Source organism: Oryx dammah, unplaced genomic scaffold, assembly GCF_014754425.2.
Source record: "Oryx dammah isolate SB20612 unplaced genomic scaffold, SCBI_Odam_1.1 HiC_scaffold_29, whole genome shotgun sequence".
NCBI classification, from domain to species: domain Eukaryota; kingdom Metazoa; phylum Chordata; class Mammalia; order Artiodactyla; family Bovidae; genus Oryx; species Oryx dammah.
Window position 1 is genome coordinate 12,450,840 of NW_024070213.1, and position 19,592 is coordinate 12,470,431.

Genomic DNA, 19,592 nt, shown 5'->3' on the forward strand with positions numbered 1-19,592 from the left:
GTCATTCTACTTTCTGTCTCTATGACCTAACCTTTCCTACGGTCCCTCACATAAGTAAAATCATGTGATATTTGTCCTTTTGTGACTGACATTTCACTTAGCATAATGTTTTCAATGTTGCAGCATGAGTCAGAATCCCCTTCCTTTTTAAGGCTGAGTAATATTCCATTGTATGTATGGACCATGTTTTGTTTGTCCATTCTTCTGTTGACAGACAACTTGGGTAGCCTCCAACTTCTGGCTGTTGTGAACACTGTGGCTATGATCATTGGAACACAAGTATCTGTTGAGTCCCTGCTTTGAATCCTTTGGGGTTAGGATTGAAATTCCACCTGGGAGAGGAATTGCTGGATAGTATGTGACTCTCTTTATCTTCTGGGGGGACTGCCTGACTGCTACCCACAGCAACTGCATCATCTTATATTCTCACCAGCTTGTGATTCTCCTGAGGCTTGAGATTTCATGATTTCTCCACATCCTTGCCGGAGAAGGCAATGGCAACCCACTCCAGTACTCTTGCCTGGAGAATCCCAGGGACGGGAGCCTGGCGGGCTTCCATCCATGGGGTCACACAGAGTCAGACACGACTGAAGCGACTTAGCAGCAGCAGCAGCCACATCCTTGCTCTTTTTTTGTATTTATTTTTTATAATAGTCATCCTAATGGGTAAGAGGTGGTATCTTTTTGACATTTTGATGTGCAGTTCTTTAATGACTAATAATTTTGAGTGTCTTTTTATGTGCTTACTGGCCATTTGTGTATCTTTTTTTTGGAGAAATGCCTATTCAAGTCATTTGTCCAGTTTTGAATCGAGTTGGTTGTTTGTCCTTTAGTGCATAAAAGTTCTTAATTTTGATGGAGTTGAAATTATCTGTTTTTCTTATTACCTATTTGTTTGTGTTTTTGGTATCATATACAATGTCACAAAGATTTCCTTCTGTGTTTTCTTCTAAGAGTTCTATAGTTTTGGCTCTTAAGTGTAGGTCTTTGATCATTCAGAGTTAATTTTTGCGTGTGGTATAAGGAGAGTGTCTAGTTTCATTCTTTTACATGTGAGAATATCCACTTTTTCCAGTTTGCTGAAAAGACTGCCCTCTCCCTGTTGAATGGTCTCAGCACCTTTGTCGAAAATAAATTATTTCTGACTCTCTACTCCATTGGTCTATATGCTTGCTCTGTTCCATTTGAAGACATATATAGTTCTTTCCAATCTCCTTCTAATACTTGTATCCTCTCCCTCAAAGAGAAGGAGAATGAGGAGGAACAGTCTTATCCTCAAAGGAATTTAATGTTAGGGGGCCCTGGATTTGAATGTCAGCATGAGTACAACATTCTCAAGGTACCCAATTTTCCGATAAGCATCCAAATTGTCAGTGTTGAGCAAGCTGTTTATTCTATCTGAATCCATCCACTTACTATCTTGGGCACAAACATTCTCTACATTTTTTTTCCCTGTTACCAAACTTAGAGGACCCAAATATGCTTCGAGTTATGTTGTTTTGAAATTCCACACAACGGGGACGAGACTGGTGTTGTATGTGTGTTTAGCCTTTAACTCACAGAAGTAGGAGGATGACAACGAACCAACAGTTATTTACTTTGTGTGGAGCACTGTAACATTAAATCCATATTCATGGTAGCATACCATGCAGTTGGAGAGGCACAGTGTGTGTGTGTGTGTGTGTGTGTGTGTGTGTGTGTGCGTGTCTTGAAGAGTACTTGGAGATGGGAGAGATTAAAATGGAAATAGTTGGGAAAATCTCCAAAGGTGAGGACTTCAGCGGATTGGTAAAGGGGAAAAGTAAATTAAGATTCGGGGATAAGGGCTTCCCTGGTGGCTCAGTGGTAAAGAATCTGCCTGCCAGTGCAGGAGACATGGGTTCAGTCCCTGGGTTGGGAGGATGCCACGAAGGAACAAAGCCTGTGTGTCGCAACTATTGAGCCTGTGCTCTAGAGCCCGGGAGCTGCCAGTACTGAAGCCCATCTGCCCTGGAGCCTGTGCTCCTCAACAGAAGCCACGGCAACGAGAAGCCCATGCACTGCGACTAGAGACCAGCCCCTGCTCCCCCCAGCTGGAGAAAAGCCCTCGCAGCAACAAAGACCCAGCACAGCCAAAAACAAATGAATAAATAAAATTTTAAAAAATTAGGAGTTGGAAAGTGGTCAGTATAACCAGAGAAGCAGACTCACCCATACAGAGAAAAGCCTAGTGGTTCCCAGTGTGGAGGAGGGACAACATAGGGTGGGGGAGCGGTCAGCACAAATGACTGGGTGTACAGGAGGTTCAAGGATGTATTGTACAACGTGGGGAATATAGCTAACACTTTGTAATAAGTGTAAATGGAAAGTAATCTTTAAAATCGTATACAAATAAAAAACGTTATTGGAAAAAAAAGATTCGAAGTTGAAAGTGAAGGATACTGGGTATTGCAACGCAAAGGCAGGAAGAGGTGAGCCCTCTGGAGACGTGAGGAGGGCAGCTGGACGAGATGGGCAGGTGTGTAGGAGAGAGCTCGAGTGGGTGGCTAGGGGGTGCGGTACGCTAAGTTATGTAGGACTTCAAATAACCAAGCAAAGGAATGTGCACTTGGTTTATTTAGACAGTAGGTCACCTTTAAAAGTTCTTAAAAGGTGTGACTAATTTTTTGAATAAGAGTATGGGGCCCCTGATAGGTAGGTTGGTCCAGAAGGGGTTGTGGACGAGATTACTGGAGAAGAGGAACTGATTTATTTCTCATAGGGCTTCTTTGGAAAGAAACGCAGTCCATCTCTGCCCCAAGTCCGACTCCAGACTGAGGTGTATACACAGCCCCACTTATTGAAATCTGCTGTTAGGAAACGCGCTGGACCTAAGATCCTATGACGCCTTGCCCACATTCAACCCAGCCCACTAGTCTTTTGTGTTAACGGCATAAAATCTCCACCGTGGGTTCTGCTGGCACCCTCCCAGATCACCTCATCGCGGTGCCGTGCTCCCAGCACTTCCAAGCTACGGGCAGGGCTGTAATTTTATCGACTGAAGCAAGGAAGAAACAACAAAGTTTCTTCATTTCTATAAAAGGTTAAGTTTTCTAAAGCTATTAGTGGGTCAGCTGGAACTTGTCTGTGTTGAGAAGGTGAAAACTGGGGGACCCTACAGCTGACCTTGAGAACCTTCTCCCCACTTCTCCTCCCTCCCCCCACTTCCTCCCAGCTCCCTTCCCGAGATGCTGAGCCTCAAGGGGACCTGGAGCTTCCTCTTCATCCAATGCTTTCCCACAACAGCTGAGAACTACCTGGGCCACACTCAAGGGGTTCAAGCCGCTCAATCCCAGACAGGGAGGCTGAGTCTTGCCAGGTGACATTTTGGGGGATCACAGGAAGAGAGGCTAAGCAGGAAGTGTCCTGTGGGCTAGAATCAGGGAGATGCCAGGACACTGGTGACCATTCCGGAGCGCAGAGCTGCATGATGGCATGGGGAGGGCCTTTAGGCTGGCATCCCCCGTGGTTAGAGGCTGGCTGCGTTTTTACCCTCCCCTCCCTGCCTGGACACTCCCAGCTCTGGCATCTATTCACATGACTACCGTGTTTGGTTTTCAACCAGGACAAACAAAGTAAAGAGATTTGTTTTCCTGTCTGCTTCTGCTGAACGGAATCTCTGACTCTACTTACTGGTCATGCCTCAGACACCCTGGGGCTGGTTAGGACTTTAAACCCTGAGCACACTCAACTCCTAGCTTTACTGAATCCTTTTCCATGTCCTGAGCCTGGTACAAACTTCATCCACCCCCAACCTTCCTTCAGTCAGTGGGTGATTCTGCAGCCAATTTCCTGGCTAATATTTCACCCACAAATTGCTATTTCAGCTGAACTCCCCTAACTTGAGCATCCTCACCAAATATTTTGGGCTTCTTCACAGTGCGGTTATGTTATCTTCAAATCTACAAGCCTTTCTGCTATAATTCTGAAGCGGTGAAAAATCTCCTCTAATTTTAAAGGGCATAGAGTAAACTCAGTCCCCTACGGAGTATTACAGAAATCTGGAGTTCTACCCTATTCATACCTAATTCCAGCCTTCCAGGAGTTTCAGTCAAAATGTCCTAGAAACCTTTGTGCTTTGGTGTTAGTTTTTTCACCACCTTTCCCCCTTAACTGAAGGTGGAATCAGAATGATTAAAAAGCATCACACAAAACATGAGGAGTCTATATTTCCCACTTCTGTTCCCAGGGGTCAGGAGGCAGAGGCGACTGTCAGGTGAGTAAATTTGCAGATGTCCACGCATGTCCAGAACATTCCCCAGGGGTCATTAGAGACTGCCCAGCGGGGGCGTAGGGGCCGGCCTTCCGTTTGGGGTTTCTTCCAGAACTTCTGTCCTAAGAGCATCCTGTTCTGTTATATACATACCTGTGGCCGTCGCCAAATTGCTAGGCTGAGTACAGCAAGCGGTGCTCAAGGGCCTGGCACTGGGTTAGAAATAGAAATGGAGCTGAAAGCCCCAAGCCCCAAGCCTGAGACAGGAGCTATGGTTCCTCCCCACCAGACCCACATTTGCCTCCCCTCCTCCTCCAGATCCCAGGCTTAACCCCTTCCTCGCTCAACAGTTGAAGGCATCTCTGTTTTCAGATGCACCCTGGATCCGGGCACCTACTTAAGCAGCAGCTCTTACCCGTCCAGAGCCTCAGGCATGAGGTTGACCCCCTCCTCCCACCCTCATGGGGGTGGGTGGCTCAGCAGCCGCCTGCCCAGGAGGGGAGAGGCTGAGCTGGGGTCTCAGGCAAGAGGGCCCAGGCACACAGCCACTCCTACCCCAAGTGAGGGCACCTACAAAGGGGAGGGTCAGCATCCCACTATGTTTAGAACCAGCTTTCCTGCTTGTAGAGGGCAGCGGGCCACTCTGGTTATAATTATGACTGGAGAGTCACTTTCCTTCAAAAACTCTTCCTTCAGATGTTAAAGCTTCACAGGCAGGCAGGCTCCAAGCGCTCCATCTCCAGGAAGGGGCCTGGGAGGATTTGGTCTGGTTCAGTTTCCCTGAGCGGGGATCGAGGGGCCTGCAGGGCGCCAGGGACTGGGGTCTCGTTTCCGTCACCTGGACGGACAGTGGGTCTCAGCTTGTTGGTGGACAGACCAGGAAGACGGGCTGCTGCCCCCTGTGCAGACCTGTGCTGCCTCCATCCGGGTGGCACGGCGGCCAGCAGAGCCGGACGGCCTGGGTTCAAACCCTATCTTGCTACTTGTGTGACCTGCTTACTAGCTGTGTGACCTGTTTACCAGTTGTGTGACCTGCTCACTAGTTGTGTGACTTCCTTACCAGCTGTGTGACCTGCTTACTAGCTGTGTGAACTCCTCCCTGGCAGCACTGGCCTCATAGGGACATTGTGACGACGACAGTCTATAGGACAGGCCTGGCCCGCAGCACATGAGCGTCACCGTGATGATGCGTTCTCTTTCCTCGTCAGGAAACTGAGGAAATGCCCTGTGTACAGACCCCTCAGAGAGATGCTCAGAGCATGTGCAGAAAGGGAAAACCCGCTCCCCACCTGCCCCCTGGGGAAAGGGCTGTGACACAGAGGTGGTCAGAGGCTCGGGCCCGAGGTCACTTCTCCACCCTGAGCAGGACACCAGCTCAGCCCGGGCTCAGAGTGCATTGTGGTGGGCAGGTCACGCCTGGCTGTGATGTGGGGTCTGCACCCCTGCCCTGGTGACAGCTGCTTCTCACGCCAGGTGGCCGGCTGTCTGGTGTGAAAGAGGAGCCAGACAGACAGAACTTGGCCTTGCCGACTGACCAGGGCTCTGGCCAGGGTCTCTTGGGCAGCTGACGGGCTCCTGTTGCTGGGCCAGAAACCTGCCGCACAGATTCTGGCTCCACCTCTGGGCCTGGCCCCACAGTCAGAGCCCAGGCTCTGGGCTCACCAGTGCCACCCTGTGTGTGTGCATGTGGAGGGCCGCAGCCATGTCCCCCAACTCTGCCCCACCTCTCCTGAATCCCCTTTCTCCTCTGGGCTTTTATAAGCGGAATGTTCCTTGCTTTGCGTTGTCCTTCCAAATCCTACCTACACCTGTCAAGTCCATGTCAGTCTCACCTCCTCCATGAAGCCCTCCCTGCCTGCCCAGCTCACACCACCAGTCTCACAGTCCTAAATTCCCTATTATCTGTGCCATTCGTTTGAAAATTAGGAACGGCTTCAGTACATTTCCCCCAGTGTTCGAGCACCCATTTGACCACCAGGCCCTGGGTATATGTTGGGACAATCTCTGAAAGGAAAGGACAGGGCCATCTTCTATCAGGAAAATTAGACACTGGGGAATTCCCTGGTGGTCCAGTGGTTAGGACTCTGCCCTCTCACTGCCGAGGGCTCAGGTTCAATCCCTGGTTGGGGAGCTGAGATCCACAGGCCATGCAGCGTAGCCAAAACAAAATCAAATCAAACAAACAAAAAAACTTATACTCTAAAGAGATGGCCTGGAAAACTTCCTCATGCCCTATGTTTTCAGGTCTGATGTTATTATTTAACTCAGTAATAATAATAATAAACAATTGAGGGGTTCTTATGTGTGCTGGCCCTGTACTAAGGACTTCACATGGCCTAGTTGACCTGCAGTAGCCCTCTTATACAGTTAAGTGTGATTATCTTACAGATCAGGAGACTAAGATGCTGAGTACCTTAGTCTGCTGATCTGTAAGACCGTTAGGTGATTGCCCAGTGTCAGCTCATGAGAGAGCCATACGTGAACCAGGCAGCCGGACTCTGCTGTTACGCTTATAACTGCTGTGCCATGATTTTCTTGGGTTTCACCTCTGTTCAATAAGAGTGAAACCCGCAGAGGCAGGTGCCTTGCCTCATCCCTCCATGCAGCCCTGTAGCCCTTGGTGTACCTTGGCCTCTGTGAGCAGGAGGCCTGTACATGTCATGAGCACTCAGTATCTGGGAAGCTGTGGCCAACAGGCCAAGCCTGCAGGGGAGAAGGGCTTGTCCACAGGTTCCTAGTCCTGGGGTGACGGAACTAGGAAAGGAGTCTAGGAGGCCAGGGCCCAGACACGCTCTGTAATGACCCTTAGCTCACACCGCCTTCTTGCACACCTGGTTCTCTCCCCCGGACCAGACCACAGAGGGATCCAGCTCAGCCTTAGGACTTTGTGTGACGAAGGCCCACTGGGAACAGGCCCGGAAGCTGTTGTGACTTCAGGTTAATGCTCACCAGGCCCAAGGAAACCCTAACAACGCCTGGCACTGGGAACAACATCCTGTCTTGAGAACAGACTCAGCCACCCCAGGTCTCCAGCCTCCAGTATCCTCGGGATGTCTCACCAGAGCTGCCAAGTTATAGAGGGATTGTACATCTGAGAACAGAGAGCATTTCAGGCAAGAAAATACCTGTCCTTATGCAAGTGGACAGGTTCTCTGATATTAAATGAAAATCTTGCTCACACTCTAGCTACTCACTATCAGGTTATCTATTTCTTTCGTATTCATTGATTGACTAATTGGTATAAGAAGCTATGTAAGTGCCAAGATTCTTGCAGCAAGAATACCGGAGTGGTTTGTCATTTCCTCCTCCAGTCAATCCTAAAGGAAATCAACCCTGAATACTCATTGGAAGGACTGATACTGATGCTGAAGCACCAATACTTTGGCCATCTGATGTGAAGAGCCGACTTAGAAAAGACCCCAATGTTGGAAAATATTGAAGGCAAAAGGAGAAGTGGGTGGCAGAGGATGAGATGGTTAGACAGCATCACCAACTTAATGGGCATGAATCTGAGCAAACTCTAGGAGAAAGTGAAGGACAGAGGAGGCTGGTGTGCTGTAGTCCATGGGGGTCACAAAGAGTTGGACATGACTTAGTGACTGAACAACAACAATAACCTGTATTTATTTAAGCATCTTATTTCCTCCAGCAGACAGCTGGTTCTCTGAAAGCAGAACCCAAATCTCATTCGTTCTTATATTTGCCCACATCCTAGTATAGCTCTGTGTTCCTCGTATCCTAGCATCCTGACCTGATTAGCACTCCATAAGTATTTATTGGATAAATTAAATTTTCTAAATTTAAGAATAAAATAATCCAGGGGGGCAATTTGTATGTGGATCCCCCTGCCAATCTGCCCTCGAGGTGCTCCTGGCTTTACACAACCTGTAAAGATGTCTAGGCAAGGATGCAGTTAGGGTCCTAGAAGCCCCAGCAGGGTGAGACTGTGGAGAACAATGCGTCATTTGCACAGCTCGCTGCAGAGGAAAGGGATGGGACCAGAGTTCAGGGTGGGAGGAGAGGAAGGGCCGCAATAGAAATGAAGTTCATTCTTTGCAATGTTGTCAGACATCCTGGCATTTGGGGAATGTCCCTCCCCCATGCAGTGTGAACCATGGCACCCTCACCAAGCCCAGCAGCCCAGACCCTCCCTGGTGGACCGGCTGGTTTCCTCCAAGCCCCTCCAGGCCTCCTGCCCCTCCCTCAACTCAGGGAACATGATGGATGGAAACTAAGTCTGACAATGGGTGCTCCTGGGCCAACTGAGCTTGGGCCCAGGTTGATAAGCGACCACTGGACGTTCAGATTCAGAGCAATGTCTTGTGTGGATGAAAGAAGCCCCTCCCTGATTTTGGCTCATTCCTTCGGTGTCTTGAAGCACTGAGCGGGCTGTCTCAGCAGAACAGGTATCTTCACCTGGATCTGAAGGCAAAAGGGGAGCTGTCCTGCGGAGTGGGGGTGGGAAGGCGCATGGCAGCTGGGGTCCTTCCTGGAGAAAAGACGTTCTTACTATTCCAGGGATCACAGAGCTGCAGGTCCATAGGTTCAAGCATAGAAATGTATAAAAACAGCACTGTTGGGGGGGTTCCTGGCTCTGGGGTGGATTCTGCTCCCAAGCCCCTGTCTTGGCTCCATTCACCTCCCACCAGCCGCCCAGAGAGCCCGGCTCCAGGGGAGGCCGGCACATGCGATACTCCATCTTGGAGCACGGGTCCGATGAGTCCCCCAAACCTAAGGAGCCTATAATAACCAGTTTGGGAAAGGGGACATTTCGAGGTCCCATTAATATATCCTCTGAGGGACGGCTCTGGTGGTCTAGTGGTTAAGACTCTGCGCTTCCAAAGCAGGGGGACCCAGGTTTGATCCCTGGTCAGGGAACTAAATCCTGCATGCCACAACCAAGAGCATTCGTGCCCCAACTAAGAGAGGTCATGTACCACGAGGAAGATCCCATAGGCTGCAACTGAAGATCCCTCACGCCTCAACTAATCCAGGCCCAGCCAAATAAACAAATACATTTTTAAAATAAATAAATAAAATAAGAGTCCTCTGGGACTTTAGGGCTTGGATCTGTGGAAAACAAGGAGAAAGAAAATGCAAGCGTATTGAAAGCAACCTAAGTGAGAGCAGGACCTCCTCACCCCGGGGCTGGGGGTGGGCAGGGTGGGGTGCCCACGGGGGCTCCCCCTGCGATGGTGAGAATGAACCCTGCACCGCTAGGCGTGGCTGCATACTCTCTGGAACAAGGGTCTGCAACCTTTATCAGATTCTTAATGGGCCTGTGACCTCCTGAAAAGTTAAAACAACACAAGGCATTTTTCTAGAGGATAAAGGTGGGAAACTGGGCGTCGGGGGAATTCGTAGGACATTCCAACCCCTCCCACTTCCCACGTGCTGCGGACGTGTGCAGTGGGAAACAATGACAAATGTAGGGAAGTGACAGGTCGCCTTTCTAAAAAGACCTTCACATGTGCCGCATCCTGAGGCTTCCTGGGTTTTCTTGCAGAAGCTGTCCTCCTCTCCTCGCCTGTCCCCTTCCTTCCGTCCAGTCCTCACTGCCACATAACACCTGCTCCAGGCTCTGCTCCCTCTGCAGGTAGACCGAGGCCAGGAGGGAAGGGGCTCGGTCGTTAGGCTGGTCTAGGAACCAGTCCAGGAGAGACTGCACACACCCTTCATCTCATCCTGCAGGAGCCAAACTCTTCCAGCCTGTACCTCTTGAACACTTCAGAAACTCTTCTGGGGACTTTCCTGGGGGTCCAATGGCTAAGACTCTGGGCTCCAATCCCTGGTCAAGAGAACTAGATCCCACATGCCACAACTAAAGAGCCTACCTGCCAGAACTAAGACCTGGTGTAGCCAAAGAAATACATATTTTTTAAAAAACACTCTTTTGGATTCCTCCAGGTAGTGGTAATTGTACTTTTAGTGTCTGTGAACGAAAAGCTGCGTGTTGATAGAAAGCTACAGGGCATTCAATAATCCTTTTAATACATCTTAAAATTACAGCAGCATCTCTGTGTGCTTGGAGAACAGCACAGCAGCTCTGTGTGAGGTGATCTATTTGTTCTGGAGACAATGCTTAAGGGGCATTGGGTTTTAAGGACCCTGTATGGTAACTGAGGACCCTCCCCTCTCACAAAGCAGGACTCATTGGTCTAATTTCAGCTCTTCACTTCACAGATGAGGAGAATCCAGGCTGCTCTCTGTCCTAAGAGGCCCCCTCCCTCACTAACTCACTAACTAAAATGGACGGGCTCCTGGACTTCCCTGGCTAAGGCTCAGCACTCCAATGCAGGGGCCTGGGGTCCATCCCTGGTTGGGGAACTAGATCCCAAAGGCCACAGCTAAAGATCCCCGTGCCAGTGCAGTTAAATGGCTATTTTAAATAAATTTTTAAAAGCCCCTCCCCCTCCTTTTTTTTCTTTTCGAAAAAACCCTCTTTCCATGATGACTTTCAGAACCACGTGGTACCACACTGGTTTTTCACTCCTTCCAAAGCATTTTCTCTTTGCCTGCCTTGTGTCTCTCCTGACTCTCACGTGAGAGTCTTAAACCCCAGCGAGCTCCTCGGAAGCGGGCACCAAGTCTTAGATATATTCTGTCTCCCTCACCCCTGGCGCCCGGCTCGGAGCTGGACACACCGTGGCCCGCAAACAAGGACTTGCTGACTTAAATCCAATGGTCCTGGGAACAAACATCCCCACTCCAGAGAGAAATGCCTTTCCAGCTTCCCCTCCCTCCAAAGACACTACAGGATCCCGTTCCCTGTCCCGTCCCCACAAGGCTCATGGGCCTGCTGGTGTTTGTTTTTTTAGAAAGAAACCTGACCTTTTTAAGGACCTCTTGTCTGTGGGCCCCTGGCTCTGCCCGGAGGGCATGAGACCTGGTTTTCTGCACCGGGCTGGGTGGCTCAAGAGTCCGGGGGCGGCGGCGGGCCAGTCAGAGCCCAGGGAGGTGTGGTCAGCTAGGTTCTTGTCACTTCTCAGGGGCTCTTGTGAACCAAGTGTGTTTGCCTTCTGCTCCCCTGGGAGGCCGAGAGCCACTTTTCCTCTGCAGACCGAGACGGGATGTCTGGGGTAAGAGGCAGTTCAGCTGCTGAGCCAACAGCCCCGTCTCCCCTGAGCCCACGCTCTGGCACTGCAGCTGGGCTGAGACGGCCCTCAGCTGTGGGGTGCTGCCCCACTGACCTCACTGGGTCCCCCGAGTCTGCCAACCGAGGCCTGGTGGAGTCTTGAGCCGGCCATAGGCCTCTCTGAACCTCAGTTTCTCCATCTGTAAAGTGGAGGGGCTGGGCACCACTGCACACGAGATTCCTCCAGCAGTGACGTTCTAGAGCCTAAAACTGTGAGGCCTTCTCAACACCAACCCCACTGCTACCCCCACCCCGACACTGACCTCCCCAGGTTCTCTGACCACAGTGCAGTCAGGGCAAAACCTTGGCATTCTCCGGCTAGGGGTTCCCACGTGCTGGGACAGGCCTGTTGACAGAATAAGGCTGCCGCGATCCAGCACCCTAAAGAACTCGGCAGTGGTGGGGCACGTGGGGCCTTCACTCAGTTGGACGTTGAATTAGTAAGTTAGATCCTGTTACCTCTGGAAAGTGCTTTATTCCTTTCAGACAACTGCAGCACTGTTATTCACTGGTTATTCAATGTTATTCAATGATAACAGCTGGAATTTTGACCTCATCTTGACAGTTTATGAAACGATTTTACCTGTACTAACTCAACTTAAAATCCTCCTGACAACCTCATGTAGAAGACAGGGGTTACAGGGGTTCCCATTTTATAGGCCAGATGAATGGTCAGGTTAACCCAAGTTACCCAGCCAGAGTAACAGAGCTGACAGTGAGTATCCCAGTGGAAACCACAAGTTCCTTGAAGCCAAGTGCAAACACACACCCCTTTATGGGAGCTTACTGTGTCAGGGAGAAGTCAGGGGAGCGTCTGATGAACCAAGCTCACTAATACATAAACTCTATGCAAACAACCCGAGGGGTGGCCATGGCGGCTCTCATTCTATCCCTTCCCCAGGTGGGAGCCAGAGAAGCGGAAAGAGGATATTGGGCTATTTCCTGGCTGCCCTGTTCTTCCTCCTGACAGTTCTTGTTGGGGAGAGAGGCCACGGGAAGGGAGGGAGGGAGGGATCTGGGCTGGTAAAGGCCAGGAAAAGAGAAAGGAGCTCTTGTGGCAGCTTTCTCAAAGCCACCCCCACCACAGGAAGTCAGGGAGGGAGGGAGGCTAGGCTGCGGCCCCTCCACGCTCCATCTGCATGCTCTGACTCTCCAGGGCTGGGTGCTGTGACCAAGCCTCCTACTTGGACATGGCAAAGTCTAATCCTTCTCTCCAGAAAAGACTGTGAAGATGGTGACCAAGTTAAACTATGTCATCACCTAAGCTGGGCAAAGGAAAACAAGGTGACCCTTAAGAAAGTGACACAAGGACTTCGCTAGAGGTCCAGTGGCTAAGAATCCACCTGCCAATACAGGGGACCCTGTTCGATTCCTGGTCCGGGAGGATCCCACATGACTGAGGCAACAGAACCCGTGCACCACAATGACTGATGCCCCCCTGTGTTGCAACTACTGCAGCTTGCGCGCCTAGAGCCTGTGCTCTGCAACAAGAGAAGCCACTGCATCGAGAATCCTGTGCAGCACAACTAGAGAGGAGCCCCTGCTCGCCGCCCACCAGCACAAGGGTAAGCCCACCCAGCAACAAGGACCCAGCACAGCCACAAAAGGAAGACAGAAAGTTTAAAAGGTGACGCAAGACCTCCATACCCACGGCACGTCCCGTCTGGAGCAGGTCGGTGACCCCGGGGCAGCTCTTCCGTATCTGTCTACACTGTCCCCAGGCCCAGGAGGAAGTCAGCTGCTCTGCGGCAGGAAGGGCCCTGGGTCAGGCAGGGAAGGCCACTCGCCTGGGCCATCCGAGGAAGACCTGCTGACCAGAATCCATAGGGTGACCGCAGGGCTAACACAGACATTTCTCAGAAAAGAAAACCACTGTGCTTGCCCTTCCTCAAGGCCGACACTTTAACATTATCTCACTTAATCCTCTAAATATCTCCGTAAGAAGGAACTCTTCTGGACCTCATTTTACAGTGGGTAAAAGCCAAGGTCGCTAGCCCGGGGCAAAGCCAGGGTTCATACTTAGAGAGGATGACCCAGGAGCCTGAACTGCTGCCCAGAGCACAGCGCTGCCTCCACGTGGTGGGGGGTCTTTGACTTGCAAGGCCAGAGGAGCTCCCAGAGTTGGGGACAGCAGGCTTGGTGATGACTGAGGCCGCCCGCTAGACAGCGGTGGCTTGAGGTGGACTTGGGAAGCAGAAGCCAGTTCCTAGGAAGAAGGGCCTGGCTCTGCCACCCCATGGTGGTCGCCCACCTTCTGCAGCTCAACAGAGAGAGAGCTGGTGAGGAAATCAGAACATCCTGCTTGGGGAGCACATGAGGAGCAGAGAACCCGTCGACACCACAGGGGTAGGGGACACCCTGTGAGCCTCCACCTGGGAGACTCAGGGACCTAGGAGAAAACCCCCAGGGCCAGGTTAGTCCTTTCATCTCGAGGAGCCTGAGAGCTTTACTAAAAGCCCTTAATGACATGCCCGGGAAGGCAGGGCACAAGGACCATGCTTGGGCAGGACTGGGGGCTCTGCAGCTGGTGTGAGGACAGGTCTGGAGGCCAAGGGATGCTGGGCAGTGGGGACGGGGGTCAGGTGCTAGACTGGGCTTCTCAGCTCAGCAGGGCTTTGACTCCAGGGGGACGAGCTGGGGAGCCTGTGGCAGTATACGCTGGTCCCCAGCCTCTTTCTTCTGATGCTATCGAGGCAGGTACCAGCCTTCCCGATAACCCCTCCCTAGGTCAGGGGACCCGGGACAACAGCAGGGGGACCACACTCTTACTGAAAAACAGGCAGCTTGAAAGCTGCGAGTGCCAGAGACTTGGCACGTTCACTTGGGAAGGTGAATGTCCAGGAATTTTCAATCCTTTATCTGCATAACCATGGATTCCTATCTTCAGAAGAGGTCACCGAAGAGGCTGCTGCACGAAAGGGTGTTCCATGGGGACACATCTTAAAGGGATGAGGAAGGAGGGCGCCATGCGGCTTCCCCCCAGTGTTCAGAAGTTGTGCTTCTAATTTAGACGCTGGGGGACAGGCTCACCTCATAATCAAGAGGCCCCAATCTATTTGGGGAAGGGGGAGTGGGTTTCTTGGTGCAACTGTAACACTATCGCTGTTGTTTACTCTGGGACAGAATGTACACGTTCACTGTCCTAAAGAGACACATGGATGCCTTTTCGATATTCCATCCCTGCAAACTTTGTGCTGCTATCAACTGAGGATCCGGGCTTCCCAGGCAGTACTCATGGTAAAGAACCCGCCTGCCAATGCAGGAGACGTAAGAGATGTGGGTTAGATCCCTGGGTCGAGAGGATCCTCTGGAGGAGGGAATGGCAACCCACTCAGGTAGTCTTGCCTAGAGAATCCCACGCAAGAAGGAGCCTGGCGGGCTACAGTCCACAAGGTCGCAAAGAGTCAGACACGATTGAAGCTACTGAACAGGCACGCACCCAAGGGTCTAGGGTCAGGCCTTTGAACCCACACACACTCCTCTCCTGGGCAGCCCATAATCAATCAGTAGAATGTGTGGCACTGTGAGGCATAAACCAGAGGAGGTTAGTAATCTGTAGGAGCACTACCCAGCGGCTCAATGCAGCGTGACACAGTTGGCCCAATGACCAGGTAATCATCATGGCCTCTGTTTCCTGCGTCCCTCCTCGGGCCCTCACTCCTGGAGAAGCCCGTTTGCTCCTAGAGCTGTTCTGCCTATAGGACTCTGCCCCCATCCCGGCCAGGTAGCCACTCAGGATGGTGGTGTAGTTCTGGGTTTCTATATCCAGAAATCTGCTTGAACCAGTCCCTCACCTTCCTGAGATCTTCCTCTCTTCCTGGAAATTCTCATTACCTTTTGTAACCAGTTTGCCTCTAGCACATCGCGTTAAAAGAGCTCTCTGTAGCCTTTTACCCCAGACAGAGTCCGCTGGGACGGACAACCCATGTCTCAGATAGTGGTCCTCACTTTTCAGCCCTGTCCTTTCCATGCCTCTTACACCCACACCACCTCTCCGTCCATCAGCAGGGCCTGCTCTTGCATGTCTGTGGATCCGGAATCAGGTATAGGAAGTCCTATGGGGCACACTTCCTGTGTTCGAGGAGCATGCAGCCCACAGGTGGCCCTTTGCCCTACCAAGGGACATGATGTCCTGGGGAGGGTGGTGAACCCGATGCTCTGGGAGGATTGAGAAAGAGGGAGAAATTTAGCCCACGGGGCTGAGGAAGTTTTCCCAGCTGAACTGGGCTCCGAGGGATAAATGGAGTTTCTTCAAGTACAGCAAAAAACAGGAACAGCTTCTGAAAAGGTAGGGTCAGTCCTTTAAAAAAATCATGCTCCTTTCAATAAATGTAGGTTTCCACTGGGTTTCCCTGGAGGTGCAGTGGCTGGGAATCCGCCTGCCAATGTAGGGGACACGAGTTCAATCCCTGGTCCAGGAAGATCCCACATGCTGCGGGGCAGCTAAGCCTGTGCTCCACAACTTCTGAGCCTGTGCTCTAGATCCTGCGCTCCACAGCAAGAGAAGCCACAGCAGTGAGAAGCCCACTCACTGCAACTAGAGAGCAGCCAGCACAGCAATGAAGACTAAAAGAAAAAAAAAATATATATATATATATATTCTCATTTATCACTCTGACTCCTGAGATTCCGATGTCCCTTCCTCATGAGACCTGCATCTCTCCTTTGAGAATCACTCATTGGAGTCTGTCTAGTCAAAGCTATGGTCTTTCCAGTAGTCACGTATGGATGTGAGAGTTGGACCATGAAGAAGGCTGAACACTGAAAAATTGACGCTTTTGAACTGTGGTGCTGGAGAAGACTCTTCAGAGTCCCTTGGACAGCAAGGATATCCAACCAGTCCATCCTAAAGGAAATCAACCCTGAATATTCATTGGAAGGACTGATGCTGAAGCTGAAGCCCCAATACTTTGGTCACCTGATGTGAAGAGTTGACTCATTGGAAAAGACCCTGATGCTGGGAAAGATTGAGGGCAGGAGGAGAAGGGGGCAACAGAGGATGAGATGGTTGGATGGCATCATCGACTCAATAGACATGAGTCTGAGCAAACTCCCAGGAGATAGTGATGGACAGGGAAGCCTGGCGTGCCGCCGTCCATGGGGTTGCAAAGAGTTGGACACATCTGAGTGACTGAACAACATTGAAATGGGAGACAACTAGAGACTGTCATTTCTATCATCACAGTGAAACCAGAGAGGGTTCTTCCACACATATATTTGTGTGTGCGTGCACACACACACACATACACACCCACACACACACACCAGCACTGTCTAAACCTCCTGCTCTCTTAAGCTGTAGGGAGGAAGTGTCTCTTCCCCTCACTCGGGTGCAGAACAGGAAGTTCTTGAGCGGATTGCAGAAGTTGCTGTGATAACACGATAACACAGAGTTCTGTACAGAGGTGGTTCCAGGACTGCGGTTCTGGCAGCCCCATGAGGGCTGCTCACCTGGGGGGGCTAAAGTCACTTCCTGCAGGCGCGGGGCCCATCCTGCCGCTGTGATGGAAGCAGCGAATCCAGCAGTGAGGCTGTGCTGAGTGCCTACTGCATGCAGGGCACATGCCATATGGGGGGAGGCTGTGCCCGCTGACCCTCCTCTCAGCCACCAGCCTGACCTTCTCTTCAGCCATGTGCTTCCGGCTCACCAGTCGGTCCTTACTTGGTGGGTGTGAGGCTTGGCTGGCGTCGGCGGATGGATGTGTCAGGAGTGACAGTGCACAAGGGGGCTTTGTGGCCGACCAGACACCACTTTGAGCAAGAAAGGAGCCGGGGGTGACGCCAGTTTCCAGGCAGCACTGATTCAGTGCCTGTCCGGCTGGGACAGGGCACAGGGTGGATAAAATGCCTGCAGGAGCAGGACCTGGGGTGGACCCTGTAGCTCTTGGTCACAATGATGTCCAGGGTGGAAGGAGAGCTGGTGACACGGAGGTGGGCTGGAGGTCCACCTGGGCCTCACCTACATGGCTCCGACTGAACTGAGCAACCGTCCACTTTCAAACATCATTTTCCCTGTTTTAAAAAATGGGACACTAACTGCCTTGCTGAATGCGGCCGGCAAAGGCGAGGTCTGTGCCTTCCACACCTACAAGTGGACACACCTCCCTGTGTGTAGTGACCCTGCCGTGCACGCTGTGTGGCCTGAATCCACAGGATCGCCTACTCCACGTACAGTGCAAGGAAACTGGAAGTCAGCAAGGGATGGAGACGAGCCGGGTGTTACACGGGCCAGCGGGGACGACAGGCATGGAGAGTACCGATGCCTCTGCTCCTGGCCTCACCCTACTGCCCCCGGCTCGGCTGGCTAACACCATTCAGGCCAGAAAAGCATTAGTGGACAGCAGCTGTCTTGGATCTCTGTCTACCAGGGGCTCTGGAGCCAGACTGCCTAGGTTTGAGTCCCAGTTCAGCCACTCACAAGCTGTGTGACCTCGTCACAGCCCTTTATGCCTAAGTTTTCTCATCTGTATAATGGGAACCAAGACTGTATTTCGGCTCACAAGGAAGTCCCGGTGCTCAGGGAGCATGCAGCCCGTGTCCACAGCTCCTTGAGGCTGACATCGGGTCTCTACGGCTGCCATGTCTACGCAGGTGGTGACCACAACAAGCACGTACAGGGCAGCCATTTGCTGAGGACAGAGTTTGTTGTTTCCAAGGGTGAGATTCCTACAGGTATTCTAAAGGCCTGGGGCTCTACTATGCAAACACTGGGAGGGTTTGGGTGTTTCTTAGGTAGAGCTGGACAAGGACTGATACAGCGCCATCTGGTTGGTGGACAGTGGAAAGCCTGCCCGGTAACTCCAGACGAGGCAGGCACCTGGGATGACACCCTCTATCCACTCGCACTGAGGGTGCACATGGGACTCCAGCTTCCCCTGAGCACATCGCCTTCTCCTTTAAAAATCTTTAAAATCCCATCTGTATGTCACATTTGCTCAGTATTGGAAAATCAACAGAACCCCTAGCACAAAAAAAGGTGGCTGAAAGCTAAAAGGACTGGAGCCAGGAAAACCGTGTGCAAGGCTGCCCTGCTCCCGCCAAGATGGGAAGGGATCCCCTGCCCCCATAGGGGGACCCATCCACCTCTCATTCCTAAACCCCTCCCCCGCCCTGCCGTCCCACGGGGCCACGGGTTTCAGCCTGAAGAGGCACTTAGGAGTTGCTCATTCAGGACACGTCCTTCTGACCCGCTTCCTGTGTGCTGGGTCAGGATGCCCACCCACTCTACTGAGAAGGTGGCCTAGCCAACATCTCCCCCGACCCCACCCCATCAGACGTCACCCCAGGTGCTGAGCCAGCCTGTCACTCACTCACAGCTAGCTGCCACACCTGAGAGGTGGTTTTCTTCATGGTTTCCCATGCTGACACCTGGTCTGACTAACCCGACAGGTTCCTGGAGTGGAGTTGAAACCCGTTTTCTGGTACAGACGTGCTTTCTGCCTTGTCTCTGTAATTAGATGCTGAGCCATGGTCCCAGGAATGCTTCCCTAGACTGTCATCCCAAGTGTTCTCAGCCCTGCCAACATCATGACCATCACCACCTACAGAACACCTCACAGAGGACCTTCTATGGGGTTAGGTGTTTTACATACTATCTTTAATCTGCCCAGCCTTGCAAGGTCAATCTACTAGGACCATGCTATCATCTGGGAATCTTGTTAAAATGCAGATCCTGTTGAGTGGGTCTCAGGGAGGGTTGTAAGCCTGCATCTCTCCTGGGTGATGCTAATGGTGCTGGTTCCAGCTCTGGGGAGCAGAGGTATCAAGAGGAACATTTTGGTTGCAAGAGACTAAAATCTTGCGTGAACTGGTTAAGCAGGAAGAGGAACTTGATACGAGGAGGTCGAGTGTCTTACAAGGCCAGCTATGGATGAACACTGAACCTTGGGAAGACGAGAAGCCGGGGAGGACTCTCCCAGCCTCTTTTTGTTTTTGGTTTTGGTTTTTTTGGGGGGTTGCGGTGGGGGCACACACTGCATTGCATGCAGGATCTTAGTTTCCTGACCAGGGATTGAACCTGTGCCCACTGCAGTGGAAGCGTGGAGTCTTAACCACTGGACCACCACGGAAGCCCCTCTCCCGGCCTCCAGACTCTGCTTGCTCCGTGCACCCACTTCCTGGCTTCATTCTTCCTCTATCCCTTCCCTCTTTCCCCTCTGCTCTGGTTAGTGCCAAGTAGCTCTCCCCTCTGTGGACTCCACATTTTTGTCCTTGATCTACTCTTTG

At 51.6% G+C, this 19,592-nt stretch overlaps 1 protein-coding gene and 1 non-coding gene across 3 annotated transcripts in view; both read left to right on the top strand.

Annotated features, from left to right (window-relative positions):
* The window catches only part of NINJ2 (ninjurin 2), an 82,224-nt gene that overhangs the window by 18,676 nt on the left and 43,956 nt on the right, over nucleotides 1–19,592 (top strand). The gene's annotated exons all lie outside the window — the stretch shown is intronic.
* TRNAE-CUC lies at nucleotides 6,290–6,362 on the top strand. Its single transcript has one exon. It is a non-coding gene; the product is annotated as a tRNA-Glu (tRNA).